The 14,034-nt window shown below is 41.9% G+C and overlaps 1 protein-coding gene and 1 long non-coding RNA gene across 5 annotated transcripts in view; one reads left to right on the top strand and one right to left on the bottom strand.

The window, feature by feature from the left end:
- LOC138749364 (protein-tyrosine sulfotransferase 1-like) overlaps window positions 1-5,803 on the bottom strand; it is a 73,051-nt gene extending 67,248 nt beyond the window's left edge. For 2 of the 4 annotated variants that reach the window (XR_011348574.1, XR_011348573.1), the window contains exon 1: window positions 5,690-5,800. The gene's annotated coding sequence lies outside the window, so the exon portion shown is untranslated. Of the gene's footprint in view, window positions 1-2,093; window positions 3,707-5,689 lie in introns of those variants that run through there. The other 2 variants (XR_011348575.1, XM_069910585.1) reach the window with 2 other exon arrangements.
- LOC138749368 (uncharacterized) overlaps window positions 5,642-14,034 on the top strand; it is a 34,309-nt gene continuing 25,916 nt past the window's right edge. Inside the window, exon 1 of the long non-coding RNA XR_011348578.1 lies at window positions 5,642-6,763. This is a non-coding gene — a long non-coding RNA (uncharacterized lncRNA). The remainder of the gene's footprint in view (window positions 6,764-14,034) is intronic.

Below are 14,034 nucleotides of genomic sequence, written 5' to 3'. Positions count from 1 at the left end.
TCACACTTCTCTGGGTAAAAAAATGTTTTCTCATCTCCGTCCTAAAGGGCCTACCCTGGATTCTTAAACTATGCCCTCTAGTCCTCGTCTTCCCCATCATTGGGAACAAGTAATCCGACTTCACCCTGTCAAGTGCCACCCCCGCTCCTAAAACATACCTTCATAATTACAATGACATTAACGATGGATACATTTGGATAAGTGCACGCTTTTTTTCCAGTATTTCAAGACAAAATAATCCCAGTTTCCAAAGAATTCAGTACTTTACCGTCAACATCTAACATTAGATAGCAAGTAAATAATTACTTCTGCAAGTAATTTGGCAATCACTGTCTTGGTATACAAACCTGTGAATTATCTCAACATTTACAGTGCCCATATTTCAATATCCACCATACCCTGTTCACCTCACAATATTTCTCACTGATCTTTAATTATTTTCCACTTTACCAACATCTTAAATTTTTAAATTATCATCCCTTGCCTTACATTCACTTCCAGGCCTAAAATCCTCAGGATGTCTGTTGGATACTGGATACCAGATTTTCGAAACCACTCTAACCAACACTCATGCCAAAAGCTGTCAAGACATGCAATTTCCTCATTTAAAACAACCCTTAAAACACTCTTGATCAAACTTTTGGTCATCTGCTCCAATAACTTCTTTTTGACTCAGTATCCAATTTAGCTTGATCGAGCTTGTATAGAAATTTACAGTATTTTACTGCATTGAAATAAAAATCATACAAATTGAATGCATAGCGAATCAAAAGATTTTAACCTTCGAGTTCAGATACTAGAAATGTGAACTATTTCCTGAATACTCAATGTAATGGCTAATATGCCACAATTATTAATCCTTCTGTATGTAATTAACCACAGACAAAATGAAAATGCAAAACCCAGGAGAAACTTGTAAATAGCTATCCAATTATTCAGAAATACCAATGATTCAAACCAAGTGTCTATTCCCACTGATACACCAGGATCTAATTTCTCAAAAACAACCATTAGATGTAGGAGCAGATGAAGGCAGTTCATCCCATAGCGGATCCATTCTCTCTCAGCCCGTAGCAGATCCATTCTCTCACCCAGTCCCATTCCCCTGCCTTCTCCTCATAAGCTTTCATAACCTGACTATTCAGATACCCATCAAGCTCTAATATAAATACACTCAACGACAGAATCCATAGCCTCCCACAGTAGTAAATTCCAGAGGTTCACCACTGAATGGTGAAAGAAAGATCTCTGCATCTGTGTTTTAAATGGGCACCCTTCAACCCTGATGTTGTGTCCTCTTGTCCTAGACTTCCCTACCATGGGAAACAACTTTGCCACATCTACTCTGTCTAGGCCTTTAAACATTTGAAATACTTCTCTGAGGATTCCTCCTCATTCTTCTGACCTTCAAGGAGTACAGACCAAGAGCTGTCAAAAGTCCCTTATCCTAATCCCTTCAATCCAGGAATCATTCTTGTGAATCTTCTCTAAACCATCTCCAATGGCAGCACATCCCTTCTTAAATAAGGAGCCCTAAACTTTACCCAATACAAGTGCCTTGTAGAGCCTCATCATCACATCCCTGCTCTTATATCCTATTTCTCTAGATATGAATGCCAATATTGCATATGCCTTTTCACCATTATGCCCTTGCATCTCCAAATTTTGAATTTACTGCTCATCCAACAGTCTACCCTTTTATTTCTTCTAAGTGCATGACCACTTTCGAACAATGAATTTCATTTGTCACTTCTTTGCCCATTCTTCCAATTTATCCAAATCTATCTGCAGCCTCTCCATTTCATCACTACCTGCTCCACCTATTTTTGAACCATCTTCAAATTTAGCCACAAAGCCATTTATTCCAGAATCCAAATAATAAAATCATACAACGCCAAAAGTGGCCCTTGCAGAACACCACTAGTAACCGGTAGCCTACAAGAATAGGATCCCTTTATTCCCACTCTGTTTCCTGCTGATTGGCCAAGGTTCTACCCATGCTAGCATCTTTCCTGTAATTCTATGGGTTCTTCTTGTTAAGCAATTTGTCAAAGGCCTTTGAGAGTCCAAATCCATAGCATCTTCTGTCTTACCTGCTTAAGGTTTCCTCAAAAATTACAGAAGGTTTGTCAGGCAAGCTTTTCCCTCAAGAAAACCATGTTGATTTTGTCTTGTCACGGATCTCCATATGGATCTCCACGTAGTCTGTAACTCATCCTTAACAATTGACCAACATCTTCCTTTCTGCTGTCTCCCTCCCTTCTTAAATAGCAGTGTGACCGTTGCAATTTTCCAGTCCTCCAGAATCATGCCAGAATCTATTCATTCTTGGAAGATCATTATTAATGACTCCACAATCGATAGTTACTTCCATCAAAACCCAAGGATACATTCCATCTGGTCCGGGTTGACTTGGAAATTTATTAGAGCATTGCACTATATAACACCGACTAAAACGTGCTAAAGATATTGGAATATTAATTGAAATAACATGTAATTGTTCAGATTCATTGTCAGAGTTCATACATGACATCACATACAACCCCAAGATTCCATTTTCCTGCAGATTTTACCACTCATTGGAGTGCAAAGAATCGCCAGCATAAACATGTAAGCAGATAACCAATGTAAATAAACTGACTATGCAATACAGAGGCAACAAAAGAAAGATCATAAAGTGCACAAGAGTCCTTAAATGAATCTCTGATTGAGTTTGTCGTGGAGGAGTCTGATGCTGGAGGGGGTCGCAGCTTGTTCCTGAAACTGGGGGTGCAAATCTTGTGGCCCCTCCACCTCTTTCCTGATGGCAGTAGCGAGAACAGGGAGGCGTGTAGGTCTCTGATGTTTGCCGGAGCCCTCCATGCAGAAGAATATCATCTCCAAAACTCCCCAACAGGTGCCACTCATTCCCACAGACCAGGAAGATCCTGCACTGGGGGCAATCGGCCACCTCAGAACCCACAAAACTAAGCCATTTCCGACTAGGAGATGAACCAAATGTAGAATGGATGCATCAATTTTACCTTCAACCGTGTCGGGAAAATTTAGAAAAAATACTTGGGTAGGATAGACGTGTAAAGAGCTTGGCAGGGGCTATGAAATAGGAGGGCACATGCAATATGCCAGGAAATGGGCAGCTGGGAGCAGAAAGCTCCACATTCCAGGGTCAGAATCTCCAACCAGGTTGCTAGTGGGAAGCAGTGTTGTGTTGGTTGCCAGTGGGAAGCAGTGTCGTGTTTACCTTCCCAAGATCGTGTTATATGGCGAGCTCTCCACTGGCCACCGTGACAGAGGTGCACCAAAGAAGAGGTACAAGGACTGCCTAAAGAAATCTCTGGGTGCCTGCCCCATTGACCACCGCCAGTGGGCTGATCTCACCTCCAACCGTGCATCTTGGCGCCTCACAGTTCGGCGGGCAGCAACCTCCTTTGAAGAAGACCGCAGAGCCCACCTCACTGACAAAAGACAAAGGAGGAAAAACTCAACACCCAACCCCAACCAACCAATTTTCCCTTGCAACTGTGTCTGCCTGTCCTGCTTCGGACTTGTTAGCCACAAACGAGCCTGCAGCTGACGTGGACATTATCCCTCCATAAATCTTCGTCCGCAAAGCCAAGCCAAAGAAAGATATATATATATTATATATATATTGAACCCTTCTCCATTAACAATGGCGTGAAGCAAGGCTGTGTTCTCGCACCAACCCTCTTTTCAATCTTCTTCAGCATGATGCTGAACCAAGCCATGAAAGACCCCAACAATGAAGACGCTGTTTACATCCGGTACCGCACGGATGGCAGTCTCTTCAATCTGAGGCGCCTGCAAGCTCACACCAAGACACAAGAGAAACTTGTCCGTGAACTACTCTTTGCAGACGATGCCGCTTTAGTTGCCCATTCAGAGCCAGCTCTTCAGCGCTTGACGTCCTGCTTTGCGGAAACTGCCAAAATGTTTGGCCTGGAAGTCAGCCTGAAGAAAACTGAGGTCCTCCATCAGCCAGCTCCCCACCATGACTACCAGCCCCCCCACATCTCCATCGGGCACACAAAACTCAAAACGGTCAACCAGTTTACCTATCTCGGCTGCACCATTTCATCAGATGCAAGGATCGACAATGAGATAGACAACAGACTCGCCAAGGCAAATAGCGCCTTTGGAAGACTACACAAAAGAGTCTGGAAAAACAACCAACTGAAAAACCTCACAAAGATAAGCGTATACAGAGCCGTTGTCATACCCACACTCCTGTTCGGCTCCGAATCATGGGTCCTCTACCGGCACCACCTACGGCTCCTAGAACGCTTCCACCAGCGTTGTCTCCGCTCCATCCTCAACATCCATTGGAGCGCTCACACCCCTAACGTCGAGGTACTCGAGATGGCAGAGGTCGACAGCATCGAGTCCACGCTGCTGAAGATCCAGCTGCGCTGGATGGGTCACGTCTCCAGAATGGAGGACCATCGCCTTCCCAAGATCGTATTATATGGCGAGCTCTCCACTGGCCACCGTGACAGAGGTGCACCAAAGAAAAGGTACAAGGACTGCCTAAAGAAATCTCTTGGTGCCTGCCACATTGACCACCGCCAGTGGGCTGATAACGCCTCAAACCGTGCATCTTGGCGCCTCACAGTTTGGCGGGCAGCAGCCTCCTTTGAAGAAGACCGCAGAGCCCACCTCACTGACAAAAGGCAAAGGAGGAAAAACCCAACACCCAACCCCAACCAACCAATTTTCCCTTGCAACCGCTGCAATCGTGTCTGCCTGTCCCGCATCGGACTGGTCAGCCACAAACGAGCCTGCAGCTGACGTGGACTTTTTACCCCCTCCATAAATCTTCGTCCGCGAAGCCAAGCCAAAGAAGAAATATAATATATATGTACACACACACCTTTATATACACACACCTTTATATATATATATATATATACACACACACACCTATATATATAGATATATACACACACACACATATACACACACCTATATATATAAATATATACACATATATACACACACACACCTTTTAATATACATATACACACACACACCTTTAAATATATATATATATATATATACACACACACCTATATATATATATATACATACACACACACACATATACATACACACACATATACATACACACACATATACATACACACACATATACATACACACACACATATATATACATACACACACACATATACACACACCTATATATATAAATATATACACATATATACACACACACACCTTTTAATATACATATATACACACACACACCTTTAAATATATATATATATATATACACACACACACCTTTAAATATATATATATATATACACACACACCTATATATATATATACACATACACACACATATATATATACATACACACACATATATACACACACACATATATATGATATAGATATAGGATGGGGCACGGAGCAGCGGGCAGAAAGGTCGGTGCCCCTCTCCAGAAAGCGCCCCGAGGCTCCGGCCAAGTCCACGCAAGGTCGAGGCGAGCCGTTCCGACGCCGCCGCGCAGAAGGGCGGCTCCCCCGCGGCTCGTGCCCCGACCCTCGAGCGCCGCGAGGCCACCCCCCCGACCCTCCACTCGGGCGGACGGAGCCCCACCGCCGACGGTTTAACGGTCTCCGCAGACCGAGCCGGGCTACTCACGGGGAAGGGCGGGACACCGGCCACCCAGCGCCCCTCACAACCATTTCGTTCCGCTCATCCTCATTCCACCCCCCGACCCAACCCACTTTTTGCAGCGATTGACGGAGCAGAACGCAACGCGGCCTGCTATTGGCCGCCCGCCGAATATCAGACGTCTGCTGATTGGGCGAGGGGGGCGCGGGGGCGGGAGCAAGGCATCTTCCGCTAGTTGAACGCTTCAGCAGCGAAGCGGGAGCCGACCGCTCGGCCCCTCGCCTCTGCTGTCATCACACAAGTTCCAGAGCCAACAACCTGATCCATTTGATGTGGAATTTTTAAAACACCTCCGGCAGGAAATTGCAAGGAATTCCCACGATAAAGATTCCCCCCACCCCCAATCTTTCTGGAATGGTTCAAGAGTCTGGGACCTCTGGTTCGGGAGCATCATTCTCATTGTCTACCCTCGCAAAAAGCAATGTCTCAATTCCATCTTTCTTCATCTTTGGAGCACAGTGTCTCAGGCTGACAGCAGCCTCCAAAAAAAAATGGAACTAACATGCTGTATGTATTCATTTCAGTACATTTAAGCTTGAGCCCAAAACGTTGGTTCTGGATCTTGAGCTTTGCTGGATAAAGTCCACTCTTTGACCTGCTGAGTTTCTCCAGCATTGTGTTTCTACTTCAACCTTGGTGCCTGCAGGCTTTCGTGTTTACCCCGCGGCATTGTTCGTATATTTAGAGCAAAACAACGTGGACAAGAAGCTACAAGTGACCAGCGCGCTACCACTAACCACCAAGACTAGGCTGAGGGAACGATAGGCTTTAATATATGGAAGAACCTTGCTGGCCTGGATCCAGGGATAGGAAGGGAGAGATGGCTCGACCTTCATGGCCCAAGACCATGGGGAAGGAGTCATCCTTGGGCGGGCCAGCTCCATATCGACAGTCACCAACTATGACTATATACAATAGAGGAAACATCACCATAAGGTGTTTAAAAAGAAAACCACAAGAAGAACTCTGCGGGTCAAGCAAATTTTCAGATGCAGGCCCTGTATCATGACTGAGAGTATAGGCAGCCAGGACATTGAAGAGGTGAGGCACATGCTAATGAATCACAATAGAAATATAAGAACATCCCAAATAGAGAGAGGTTCAAGGTGAGGAAAGGTTAGAGATAGAGGCTGGTTAGTGATGAACTAGACCAGGAAGGTTGTTGGACAGATGGAACTCAGCAGGGTAGGGGGGATATGTAGTGGAACCACTGTGTCACTGGTATTGTAGTCTAATACAAATGTATTGTATGGGCTGGCCGGCTCCTGTACCTGTAACTCCTCCCCTGAGAATTCCCAAGCCCCTCCCTCAGTACCTGCCTTGGATCTGGGCCAGTCACATGAAAAGGGATGAATCAAAGAAGACAAATATGTGGGTAATGGGCAGATTGAACTAGGTTGGAGAGGGTGATGAGTCTAATTAATAAGCTGGGGTGGGGGTGGGGAGAATGGACAAAGGAAAATAGACTCCAAGTGGACTGGTGGGACCTGAGAAGGAAAGCAGGGGGAGTGTGTTGGGCAAAAATGAAAAATTCATTGTTCATACCATGGTGCTGTAACTGCCCAAGCAGAATGTGAGGTTCTTTTCTTCTAGTTTGTGTGTTGCTCTCATCCTGGCAGTTAATAAGGCAAAGGACAGTTAGTCTGGGACATGAATTGGAATTGGAGGCTTTCAATAACTATTACATACAAATACCAGTGCTCAGCAAAAATGATTGCATAGTCTATGCTTGGTCTAACCAATGCAGAAGAGGCCATATTGAGAGTATTAAATGCAATAATCAGATTTGGAAGGATATGTGAATTTCTCCCTCACCTGGAAGGGTGTTTGGGTCCTTGGATGGTGATGAGGGAGGAATAGTTGGGAAATGTATTCATGACTTCCGGGGAAATTGCCAGGTAATGGAGAGGGTGGATGAGTAGCAAGGGATGGGTGGACCAGGGAGACATGGAGAGAGTGATCCCTGCAAGGAAGGGAGAGGGGCAGAGAGAGAAAATATGGCTGGTGGTGGGATGCCATTGGAACCAGCAGAAGTTGAGATAGATGTGTTTGTTGCGGAGACTGGTGGAATGAAAGGTGAGGATCACAGGAACCTTTCTCTCTGAAGAAGGGTAAGTGGGAGCAGGCAAGCAGGAAATACATGCGAGGGCTCCATCAGGGTAATAATCCAGGAGAATTTGAGAGTGGAAGATGGTGCCGAAGATGAAACAATGGATGATTTCTGCAAGAGTACAAGATGCAAAAGGAAGAATTAAGGAGGTTACGCAAGTGAGTTTGGAATTAGGACTGTTCCATGTATCCAAACAAAAGACAAGCAAAGCTTGGGCCCATGCGAGTGCCCGTGGCTTCCCCTTTGATTTGTGGAAACAGGAGGAATTGAAGTTGTGATTATAACAAATTCAATCTGTAAAGGCTCCACTTTCCATCTATTTCTCCCCATCTGAGAGCACATATCCATGTAATTACAGCAATACGTGAGATTCCAGAAGTTATTGAGTTATAGGGCAATGAGTTTCTGAAAGTTCTTCAGGACATTTGTTGCTGAAATATTCTAAACGAAACATACTATGCTTTTTTTCCAATTGGAAAACATCTGCAAAAAGAATTTTCAAAGACGTGAGAAGAGTTTTTTTTAATGGAATTGGCTCAATGACATATGATGTCATAGTGCCAACTCATTCGAATGAAAACATTATCCTGAAGATTTAAGTTTACTCATATTTCTTGCATCTTATCCAAAATTTTGTTCCATATACTGACCACTGTTCAAGTCTGCAAGTGTTGAACATTCCTTTTGTCGAAATGATACAAACATTGCAATGCATTCAGAGGCTTGAAACTTCTCTTTTGACCAGAATGCAAGGAATTCCGCATGACGCTTGTCAATCCTTAACTGGAGCACCCATCCTGCTGTGTTTTTGCGCATGCTGGAAATGTGGTATTCAATGTCAACATCAGCTTCATGGATTGTGATCAGCTCTGAGGTTGGCTCCAACCCCCACGGTTGACAGTTCTTGACGATGTACAGGCTGAGATGTAATTGGCTAAGCCTTCCACCTGAGAAGCAAAGTCTCTTGACCCTGGCCGTTTCAATCATCTCCGGAAATAATGATTCATCACCGGTTTTGCCATTGGTGTTGGGTTTTCTCTTTTCTGCTGAAGAGCTCTTTCCTGGCAGCAGTAAGACAGCAACCTCTCCACTTAGCCATCCGAGGGTAAACTGGTTTCATGTGGCAGATATTAATGAAAAGTAAAGAACAATTCTAAAAAGCAGTAGCAATTGTAATTAAAATCACTGTGGATAATTTAAGTTGAAAGTCATTTTAACCTTTTAAAAATTTGTGATAATGCTGAATGTTCCCAAGATGCTATAAATGTTGTACAGACAAAGGATTGCTGGAGGAATCAGCAAATCAGACAACATCCATGGGTACAAAAGGTCAGTGAACATTTCAGATTTGGACCCGAAACACTGAATGACCAGTTCGACCCATGGAATACGTTTGAGCTGCTGTGCAGCATAAAAGAAATGGCCGAAGGGGAAAGAGATGAAGAACATCCAGAAGGATGTTGAAAAGAGGGAATATGTCAGTCATGTGGAGATATATTTCACCTGTACAGGGAAGTGTAATAGTGGCTGGTGGGAGTTGAAGAATAATTGGGGAAAGATATTAGTTGTTCAGTAGAGTCCGCCAGAGAACTTTATCATATCAGGAAGATTAAAACAAATTTCATCCCTTTTCCTTTCAGAGAATTCTGGTCACATTTTCCCATAATACTGAAAAACACAGTTCATAGAATAGATGAGAGAGTACAGAAGATGTAACAATCAACTAAATGGAGGTCATTCTTGATTCAGAATACTTTGTTATTGGAGATAAGCAAGAGAAGAGCAATATAAGACTGTCTATAGTCTTATCGCCTGTCTCCAGCCTATCTTTTATTTTCCCTACCAGTCAACATGCATAGTAAAGAACACTTGATAATTGTTAAAAATATTATCTTCTTTCTTTTTCTGTATCAAACCCTTGCTGGATTCATTTGTAATTAATTTTGCTTTAGTGGTAGAATGATGTTTAAACAATTCTTTATAGATTGAATAATGGAGCGGAGATTCCATTCACACGGAAGTAGTGTAAAACAAAAAAAAACAGATTTTACTCAGAAAAAGTGTATAATTATCGATCATGACTTATGTAATATATAGATCCTCTTTCCAACAGAATCTATTTTAAAAGAACTTCATTGATTGTGGAATATGATGGGATGTAGGAGGGCATAAAGAAAATATATGAATGCAAGTTCTTGAGGATAAAAATAGTTGTTTGCAGTGTTTTTATATATCTTTCCATCGTGCCCTATCTTGTCAGGCTGAATAGATTGCTGATATATAGGCTATTTTCCACATTATTAAAGCTAATTCTCAGCTTCCTCTGGGTAGCATAAAATCAACAAAGATTAAATTGTTTTAAAATCAACAAGGATAGTGAACTTTGTCTAATTATTTTTTGTTCTTTTGCCACCAAAGCCAATTAGCTATTACAATTTTAGACTAAATATCAAACTAAGAACTTGGATACATTTATTGCTTGACCTATTGTGTATGCTTTCCTAATGAAATTATAGCATTTTAAATATATAAGTCTTCAATGGAAGGGTTCAAAGGATATAGATATGTGAAATTCTGCCAGGTTTCCTTTACGTCCTTTGCTGTGGCGTCTGCCAGAACACATATTTGGTGATCAAAGTTCTGAGAAAATGGAGAACTTTTATCTTTTTAAAAGAGGAGCAGCTAATGTAAGAACAATTGTGATATTTAGAATACCACTTTTCAGTCCTTATTTAATCATGTTCAGCATCAAGTATTATTTTATTCACTGTATCTAACTCCAAAAAGTTTAAAATATTATTTGTAAATATCATTTATATATTTTTGGTAATCTTGTTGCTCATTACAATGAAACAGAACTTTTTTTCTCTTGATTTTCTTCCCACCATTGCCTTTAGGCTGAAGCCAGATATTATCCGAGTTTAAATTAATCCATGGATGACTTGAGAAACACATAACCAGCTTGATCAGATTGTCAGTTCTGTGAACAAAATTAATCATAAAATTACCCTGATGCATACCCACATCTAGAAAGCCGAGAACTGAACTTTAATCTGTACATATGGCTAAAGTAAACAAATCTGCTGAGCACTGGAGAATGATTGAGACTCTACAGGAAAGCAGGCATTACATAAAACAGAAAATAATCTGAGTTTGGCGGGTGTGCCTAAAAATGTTCATTAAAAAAAAATTGCTTGTTACCTAAGCTAATGCCACAAAAGGAGTCCAGCTTGAAAACATGTAATGCTGTTTTTCATTCACCTTCTGCCTTCCATTGCTTTTAAGTATATATTCTTCTTACAGCAGAGTGTACAGGAACAGAAAACATATTGAGAATCAAAAGAACCATGAATAGAAACACTCCAAACAGTTTAAAACACAACAGAAATTGGGCATCATGAACCTACTGCAGAGAACAAATTATATTCATTTATTTTAAAATATTTTGACACAAAAGTCATCTGAGAACATAGCACAGTACAGGCCTTTAAGTCCTCAATGTTGTGCCAACATATATTCCTACCAAAAAAAAGCCCTTCCAACATATTTCATATTTATTGTCAGAGTACATGCATTGACATCATATACAACTCTGAGATTCTTTTCCTGTGGGTGAGGCAGAATTACCACTTATTGGTTGTGCAAAAAAAAAGACTAGACACAGCATATACATGTTAAAAAAAAAGAACTGTAAACAGATAATGATTGTAAAAAAAAAACTGACTGCAATACAGAGAGAATAAAAAAATAAAGTGCACAAGTATGAGTCTTTGAATTAGTCCCCGTTTGAGTTTGTTGTTGAGGAGTCTGATGGTGGAGGGGTAGCAGCTGTTCTTGAATCTGGAGGTGTGATTCTCGTGGCACCTCTACCTCTTTCCTGATGGTAGCAGCAAGAACAGAGCATATGTTGGGTGGTGTAGATCCTTGATGATTGCTACTGCTCTCCAATGGCAGTGTTCCCTGTAGATGCTCTCGAATGTAGGGAGGGTTTTGCCTGTGATGTCCTGGGCTGAGTCCAACCTTTTGGAGGGATTTACGCTCAGGGGCATTAGTGTCCCCAAACCAGCCTGTGATGTAGCCAGTCAGCACACTTTCCACCATACATCTGTAGAAGTTTGCCAGGGTGTCTGATGTCATAACTAACCTCTGCAAACTCCTGAGGAAGTAGAGGTGCTGAAATGCTTTCTTTGCAATCAGTGTGTTGAATCCAGGAAAGATCCTCCAAGATAATGACTCCCAAGAACTTGATTTTGATCACCTTCTCCACCTTTGATCCGCTAGAGATCAATGGATTGTTTATCTCTGGTTTTCCCTTCCTGAAGTCTACAATCAGCTCCTTGATTTTGGTGACATTGAGTGCAAGGTTGTTGGTGCACATTCAGCCAAGTTTTCAATCTCCCCTCCCCCCCCCAACCAAACCCACTGTATGCCGACACATCACCTTTCTTTATACACCCAACTATCATGGTATCATCGGCATATTTGTAGATGGTTATTGTTGTACCAAGCCATACAATTGTAGGTGTACAACATGGGGCTAAGAATGCAACCCTGTGGTGCTCCTGTACTGATGGAGATTGTGGAGATGTTCTTACCAATCCTCATTGATTGTGGTCTGGAGGTGAGGAAATCCATGATCCCATTACACAGTGGGGTGTTGAGTCCCAGGTTGTGGAGTTTGCTGATCAGTTTTGAGGGGATGATGGTGTTAAATGCTGAACTGTAATTAATAAAAAGCATCCTGATGAATGCATCTTTGCTGTCCAGGTGTTCCAGGGCTTTGTGTAGCACCAGTGAGATGGCATATGTTGTAGACCTGTTGCCACGATAGGCAAACAGGAACGTATCCATGTCACCACTGAGACAGGAGCTGATATGCTTCAACACCAGCCTTTTAAAACACTTCACTGTTAATGTAAGTGCGATTAGTCAATAGTCATTAAGGCAGGTTACTACACTCCTCTTGGGCACTGGTAGGATTGATACCTGTTTGAAACCTTGTAACCCTCTATTTTTCTTTCATCCATGTGCCTGAGACTCTTAAATGCCTCTTATGTTTCTGCCTCCAAGGCATTCCAGGCACCGACAATGTTCTGTGTAAAAAAAAAACTTACCTCTGATATCTTGCTCAAAACTTTCCTTCCTTCATTTGTACAGTTATCATGAAATAGTTTGGGAGGAGAAAGTTAGAATGACAGTTCTTTTCATTTTTTTCTTAGTTTGATTTCATCAATTAACATTTGGAGTATTATGTATATTTCTGTTTGCCATTTTACAGGTATAGAATGGTAGCAATGGAGAGTGCAACCATTGAAATTCAGGAGGATTCTGATAAAAGAGTTGGCAATTTTCCAAGTGACATCATTAGTTCAACAATTTGTGATTTGGAATGATGCAGTATCTTTTCCGCTACAAACTTATTGGATGATTTATGTATTCATAATTCCAAAATAAACCAGTTCAAGATAGTGCTGTTAATAAATTAGACAATATTCTAGGCAATCACTACATGACATGCTGTGTATGTTTTAATGCTGTTATTGATATCACTAGTCTAGGAGAATAAAGCAGTCATTACTAAGCATATGAAACACAAATAAGTCAATATTTTTAGAGGACCTTTATGAATTCAAAACCCTGCACTGAGCCACACTATATCCTCATGGTAAAAATTATTAGTCTCTGCTTAAGGCCATTAAATTTTGTGTATGTGCGTTGTGGAAGTATCTCAAGATCAGTGGCAAAGTGTGGCCATGCTAAGGAGCTGAGCAGATATGCTTTGAAAGAGCTTTCCACAAAACGTATTAGAAAGATGGTTAGAAAGCTCAAAACCAGAATTATAGCATCAAAAATGATTAAAACAAGTGCCAAACGACCAAGTCAACCAAAAGCAAAAACTGAAGAAACAACAGCTCAGCCAGGAACGTCGAGTGGAAGCTCGATGAGGAGCAGCTCAGTAGAGCTGGGGGGGGGTCAGCCAACATCCTGAACAAAATGGAAATTTTATGCACCCATTTCACGAGTGTGGAATCAGCGATGAGAGACAAACCCGAAAAGGTAACGGAAATCAAAGAAGTTGTGGAAGATTTAATGAAACAAATGACGTGTTCGAAGGGTGAGCTGGACAAAACAAAAGACAGGCTAAAGGCACTGGAATGAAAAGCAAAAACATGGGACACGTAAAAATAAAGATTGTAAGAAT

The sequence above is a fragment of the Narcine bancroftii genome, chromosome 14, assembly GCF_036971445.1.
Source record: "Narcine bancroftii isolate sNarBan1 chromosome 14, sNarBan1.hap1, whole genome shotgun sequence".
Lineage (NCBI taxonomy): Eukaryota > Metazoa > Chordata > Chondrichthyes > Torpediniformes > Narcinidae > Narcine > Narcine bancroftii.
The sequence above is the reverse complement of the archived record's forward strand: the minus strand, read 5'-3'. Positions and strand labels throughout refer to the sequence as shown.